A 7,121-nucleotide genomic window follows, 5' to 3' on the forward strand; every position below is an offset into this window, starting at 1 on the left:
GGCTACAGCCCAAGGTGAAGGGCCAATGCTGGAGCAATGCCAACAAGAACAGGAAACAACAGTAAGGGAGATCCCTTTCTCTCCCTCCTTCTCCGGCACTTGTTCTAATGTCTCTACTGGCAGAACCGAATGAGGAACCAGCTGGCAAAGAAAAAAATGTGGTTGTCAGACTACCATCCCTGGCATAAAAAATGTATGGCCCAACCAGTGTGGCTCAGTGGTTGAGTGTGGACACATGAACCAAGAGATCATAGCTTCAATTCCCCAGTCGGCCGCATGCAGGAGCAGCCAATTGACTGTTTCTCTCTCGTTGATGTTTCTATCTCTCTGTGTTTCTTCCTTCCCCTCTCTCTAAAAATCAATAAAATATATTTTTAAAAATTTTAATATGGACAGTGAATTTGTAGCTGAGAAAAAAATAACTTAATAACCAACACAGTTATGTTTTAAAATGAGAACAAATATGCAAACATTTCATAATAAATTTATCATTTTATTATGAAATTGAAATCCTATTCCTCATAATTTTATTGTACTGCATTTAGCTTTTGTTATTGCTAAATGTGCATCACTCAGCATGAAAAAAAAGAAAGAAAAAATATTGAAAGTTAAGTGAATGTACTATAATAATCACCACTATTTAAAGTCTATCACTGAAAGAAAATATTTTACTTTCATTATATTTGTGTCTAGTGCAAGCAAAATTTTAACAGATAGATAATGTAGATGAGAAGGAATTAGAGACTATGTGTGCTAATGAATAACCACTACATACCAAATGAGAAAAAGTAGGGGAGACTAAGTGGTGAATGATGACACTAATCAGCGGCAGCTCTGTAACATTTTTCATGATTTTCCTAGTTTTGTACACGAAGCAGAAAATCCCTGATGACAATCAAGGTGTTGTCTGCAGTGTGGTCATCCTAAGGCTGCTGAAAGGATCTCTTTTCTAGCCTAGCCGTGTGTTAGGGAGGGCTCAGATCCTTGGTGGCCACTGGCCAGAGACCCAAGTTCCAGGCTACTTGGGCATTATTTAGAGTAATAGTAAAATAATAAGAATCCTGATTTAATGATTAGCTGTGCCTACATGATAATACCTCATAATAATCCTAAAGGTATGGGTTCTAGGAGCTTCCAGGTTGGCAAACCCATGCAGGTACCAGGAGTTTATGCACCCCAACTCCACAAGAGCAGAGGTTCTGCACTAGGGACCCTTCCAGAACTTGTGCTATGTATCTCTGGGTCTGGCTGCTCATCTGTATCCTTTACCCTAACCTTTATCTTACTAATAAAAGCCTAGGTGATCCTCATGCCATCATACTGTGATGCCCTTATGCTGTCACAATCCATCACCAGGAGGCAGGGACCGGTGGCTCTGCACAGCCCAGAGATGGTGCACTGGGGTGGCATTCTGGGACTCTGGGCTGTCCCATGGTGCACCGGGACTCTGGGACTTGGAGCTGTCCCATAGCGTGGGCAAGGTCCCAGGTCTCACGCAATTTTGTGCACTGGGTCACTAGTTACATAATAAACTGTTAAATGTAAATTTTTTCCCTGAGATTTATGAACTGTTCTAGCAAATGATCAAATCCAAATAGGGAATCATGGGAACCTCTGATTTTTAGCCAAGTCAGACAGAAGTTGTGGGTAACCTGGGGCCTATTACTTTTGATTGGTATGTGAAGTTGGCAAAGGGTTGGGGGGAGGGAGGGAAGTCGTGTGGAACTGAGTCCTTAACCTTAGGGTCTGCATTAACTTCAGTTAGTGTCAGAATTGAATTGAGTTGATTACACCCAACTGGTATCACAGAGAATTGTTGATGTCAAAAAAAAAACACTCCTCTCCCCCAACACATCAGAAATGGTGTAAATAAGGTAGTAGAGTGAGAGTTAAGAAGAAACACACAGGGAGTGTTTCTCCTACATAACAGCTCACAGCATAGCACAGGGAGTGGGCAATAGAGTCAGAGAGATAATCCAAGCCCCATGCCACAGTCTTTGTCACCTGATTTCAGAAATGATAGCCCATCAGCTCTACTGCATTCCATCATGTGGAAGCAAGTCGGTAAATCCAGTCCACTCTCAAAGGGAAGAGATTATACATGGGCATAAACATCAGGAGGCAGGGGTCACAGACGCTTAAATAATGAAAACAACAGGGTGGTCTGTGATCTGTGCTCTAATAGAATCACACAAAAAGGTTTAGCATCACATTTTTGAAGATCATGGAATTCACAGAAATATTTGAAATATTTCTGTAATAGGCCTGCCAGTATTACATGCTTAAATAAGGTAATGCATCAAATCAGGAAGAAGTCATTTTCTGTTCCATAATGATTTTCCCCCCAAAGCTATAATTTCCTAGACACATAGTGATTGAGTCAGTAAATCAGTAATGGTATCTGTGATAATAATCACCATTTTGATATTTTTAGAATTTATTTAGAGTGCAATTTGACTGCCAGGCATCATGCCTTGGTTCAAGGTGGGAAGAAAGAAGAGGTGGCACGAGCAAGCACCTTCTTTCTTGAGAGCAGGAAATCTCAGAAGTTCTCTGGCTAAAACTATTTATATTACAACTAGAGGCCCAGTGCACAATATTGGTGCACTCAGTGGGTGGGGGAGGGGCACTCAGGGAAGGGCCTAACCTGTCAGTAAGGACATCCCTAAGCACTGCTTTGGAGGTGGGGGAGGCTCCCACCATAGCCACTGCACTCGCCAGTCTTGAGCTTACTCAGGGCTTCTGGCTGAGTGGCACTCCTCCTGTGTGAGCACACTGACCACCAGGTGGCAGCTCCTGCATTGAACGTCTGCCCCCTGTTGGTCAGTGTGCATTATAGCAACCAGTTGTTCCCCTAATTGGTTGATTTGCATATTAGCCTTTTATTATATAAGATGGTTCTCCCCGGGCCCAAGAAAGCCATTGAGTTGACATTGATAGGTTTAGACTGATCATGATTAGACTCAAAGAAATAGGAGTGCATCTCCATCTATAGAAAAATCAGGTCTTAGCAGATAAATGGAAAGGTTTTTGGATATATATGAACAAATCTATAACACTTACAACCAAAGTTCTCAATGACAGAAAGTCTCTCCCTCCTTTCATATTTTAAATTAATTTATTATGATCTTCTATTTTATCATATTAAATTATTAGCTGCAAAAATAAATGAATCCAGATGATATTAGATGAATCGGGGCTTTAGGCAATACATTTTATCTTTAATTTCTGAGTTAACTTGACTTATTTTTAGATAAAAATATATTAAAACACAAAATAAATTATATGAAACTATAGACTTTAAACATGAGATGTTTATAAGCAAATTTCTTTTTAGAAAATAAAAATCTTTACTTACTAGGAAGCCTGTTATCTGGCATATTGTTCCAGTTCTTTTCTTTTATTAAAAAGCTTGCACCCAAATTTTAAAGTCTAATTTAATTACAGATGATGAGACAAATATAAAGTTGTTGTTGTTGTTATTTTAATATGGGCTTTAAACTTTTGCTTTGTTGCTTAAGGTTACTTGATCTATAATGAATGGAAATTTAAGCTTTTTATAGACAGATTATTGAAATAGATTCTTAAATTCAAAAATAGCAAAAACTATATTCAGAAACTGATAATATAATAAAGATTATATTTTAAACTTATGGCTTAAAATTAATTTTAATAAATGGTACTAGGATAATTTAATAGTCATATTTTATACAAAAAAAGAAATATGGAGATATAAAATAAAAACAACATAAGAAAACATGGGAGTCTGGCTGATCTATGAAGCAGGAAATCACGTTCACCTCCTAGTCAAGGCACCTGCCAGGATTTCTGATAGGGTCCCCATTAAGAGGTGTGATTCTCTCTCATCATTGATGTTTTTGTCTCTCTCTCCCTCTCCATTCCCCTCTGAAATCAATCAATATAATACAATAAAAATGGGAGTACTTCTTTAAACCATGAAATGAAAAAACTTTTCTAAGACTAGAAATGAAAGATCAGTAAATCCAAAAAAATATAAATTGAGCCTTCCTCATTGCAAACCACCCATATATACACATAAAAAAAGAAATTATTGGTAATTACATAACCACAGACTAATTTATTTAGTATAGAAAATATTCCTAACAATAAAAAAATACAGACCAAGAAAAATACAGAGGACATGAGACTAACCTAAAGAAAAATAAAATAAAGTAGCTTGCAAATATCCAAAAAATAATAAAAATTAGAATATATTTTCCTTTCCAAATTAGCAAATAAAAATAATTTTTAAATGCACACAGATGCATTTATGCCTGTACATCATTAATAACTCTCAAAAAACACTTAAGAAACTGATAATGAATGTATCTAGAGAGGAGAGTAGAATGACTATTAGGAAATATTTAGTTCCAAATCCTTTTATGTTGCTTGTCATTTGAACTGTGATAATCTATTCCTCTTTAAAAAAAATATAGTACTTTAAAATTAAAGAGGACTCTAAAACTCAGTGACCAATTGCTATCTAATTGAAATCCTATCACTATCATACAATTACACAAAATATTACTTAACATCTTTGTTTCTCATTCACATCAGACCAAATACCAGCTTCAAACTACCTGAGAATTTCTCTGAATATTGCCGCCTGCTTTGTCTGCCTGTGTGGTAACCTGCAAACTAGTGCCCAATAGCAACAGCCCCTAAACAGTGACTAACAGGGGTTGATTTGTTAATAAGTTTGAGTATCCACTGGATGGCATATCTCTGAGACATGTGTCCTACATTGGCTCACAGTTTTCTCAATGGGTTTAAATTCAAATTGCATAACGACAGTTATCTGGGACTGGGCTCAAGCAGATACAACGTGCACTAGTAAGTTTCAACAACGGAGTGGCAAAGAAAATCAAAGTGACATATATCTGTTGCACTGTGTATCCACAGATCTCCTTCAGGTCGCACCTAAGGCCTGTTGGGGAATTCCTTACGCCCAGCTGACCAAAGAATAAATTTACCCAGGTCTTATTCAGGATGGGCTGCCTTCTGACATTGGAGAGAATAAAAAATACTGTTGAACTCCAGCTATATTCAGGAATAGTCCTGAGATGAAACAATTAAGACCAGTATTCCCGTTAGTCAGATATGTGAGCTTTATGCCTGTTGACTCGGTATAGCGGGATTATAGGATGGAATTGTGAGCAACATTAAATGACTTGATTAGTTGGGAAGGGGTCTGGGAAGTGTAAGATTGGAAAGCCAGAGAAAATGTTTTTGGAACTAAGCATATGGGTGGATTTATGAGAGTGGGCATAAGTGTGCAAATCTTACTACTTAGTGCCCACATGAGACATCTCCTTCCAACACAGAGGAAGGAAATGCAAGCCAATGAGAAAGAGGGCCCTTGGAGAGCAACCTGTCTCTCCCTCAGCCCTCCATCCCTGAGGTTGGTGATAGGCCTGTGAGTGGTCCATGAGCGGAGCAGTATCAAGGGGAGGAATGGACACACTGGATGGTCCCCAAACCTGGGCTTCTTCTCAACTGCAACACTCTGGGACTTGATACAGGAATCTTTGTCAGATAGAACTCCATATATCAACAAAGTTTCTTTTATACAGCCTCTATTCTGCAACTCTTAATATCGCTCACTAGGCTATCACTTCCCAATTTCTGTTGATTCCTCTTAATTCTTTCAGTTATTTTGGTAAAATATAGGGTAGCTCAAAAATATATATACACACTTTGAATAATTATAAAGGCAATGCTTATTAAAAATACATTTCATTTTTAAAATTTAGCTATCAGATGTTAAAGTATGTATACATTTTGGGGGGACACTCTATACAAACAAGCATTTATTCCTATAGCAAGAAGAGTAATTTCTGCCAGTGACATGCTGATACTTTGACCTAAATTATTGATTTTAAAAGAGTAAAAAAAAAATAATCTTCTGGCCAAAGAAAAATTCATCAGAAATCAGGCAATATTCTGTAGAAATAATAATGAAAACACAAATAGAAAAATGTGTTGAATGCAGTCAAAACAGAAAAAAGTTACAACTGTCAATGTTTATATTAAATGAAAGAAATATTTACAATAGATGATCAAAATTTACAACTAAGAAGCTAAATAAAGAAAAATAAACCTAATAAGTAGGAGAAATCAGTGAAATGCAAAGCAAATAGTAGAATCAACAAAGTCAATATCTGGTTCCCTGGAAAAATTAATAAAATTGATAAGCAACTAGCAAAGCATGTTAGGAAATAAGATAAATAACACAAAATACCAATAACAAGAATGAAGAATGATGTCACTACAGAACGGCAATCATTAAAAGGAAATATTATTAATAGCATTATGCTAAAACACTCGAAAAGGACAATTCCTGAAAAAAGTTATCAAAACTACTCAGAATGAGTCAAAATAGCATTCTATCTATTAAAGTAATCAAATTCATAATTAAAAATCCAACCCCAAAAATAGATCTAGAAGCAGAGATTTGCATTGGTTAATTTGCCAGACATTTAAGGAAGAAAATATTCCAATCTTATAAATAAATAAATAAATAAATAAATAAATAAATAAATAAATAAATACAAACACCTAGAACACAGGCAAGAGGAGTGTTTTCCAGTTTGTTATGTGATGCCAGCACAGTCCTGACTCCAAAATCTGATCAAGGCATTACAAGAAAATGACAGACCAATGGTCCTCATAAACACAGACACAAAAATCCTTAGCAAAATATCAGAACATCGAATACAGAGCTGTATAAAGGGAAATGCACTGTGATCAACCAGGAATTAGTTCAGGAATGCAAACTTAGTTCAATAAGTGAAAATCAATAATGTAAATTCAACACATTAACAGAATAAAGGGGAAACGCATGATCAGCTCAATAGATACAGAGATACTTTGACAAAATACAACAACCTGCATTAAAAAAAGTTCTCAGCACACCAGGATGATAATTTCCTTAATTTGATAGAAGGCATCTACACAAAACCTACAGCTGATACTATTCTTGGTAGTAAAACATTGATTATTCTCTAAAATCAAGAGTTATGCAAAGCTGTCCACTCCAATTCTTACAGATACTGTACTAAGGATTTTAGGCAGTGAAATATAGCAATACTACTGGGAGA

Source organism: Pipistrellus kuhlii, unplaced genomic scaffold (assembly GCF_014108245.1).
Source record: "Pipistrellus kuhlii isolate mPipKuh1 unplaced genomic scaffold, mPipKuh1.p scaffold_m20_p_7, whole genome shotgun sequence".
Taxonomy (NCBI): domain Eukaryota; kingdom Metazoa; phylum Chordata; class Mammalia; order Chiroptera; family Vespertilionidae; genus Pipistrellus; species Pipistrellus kuhlii.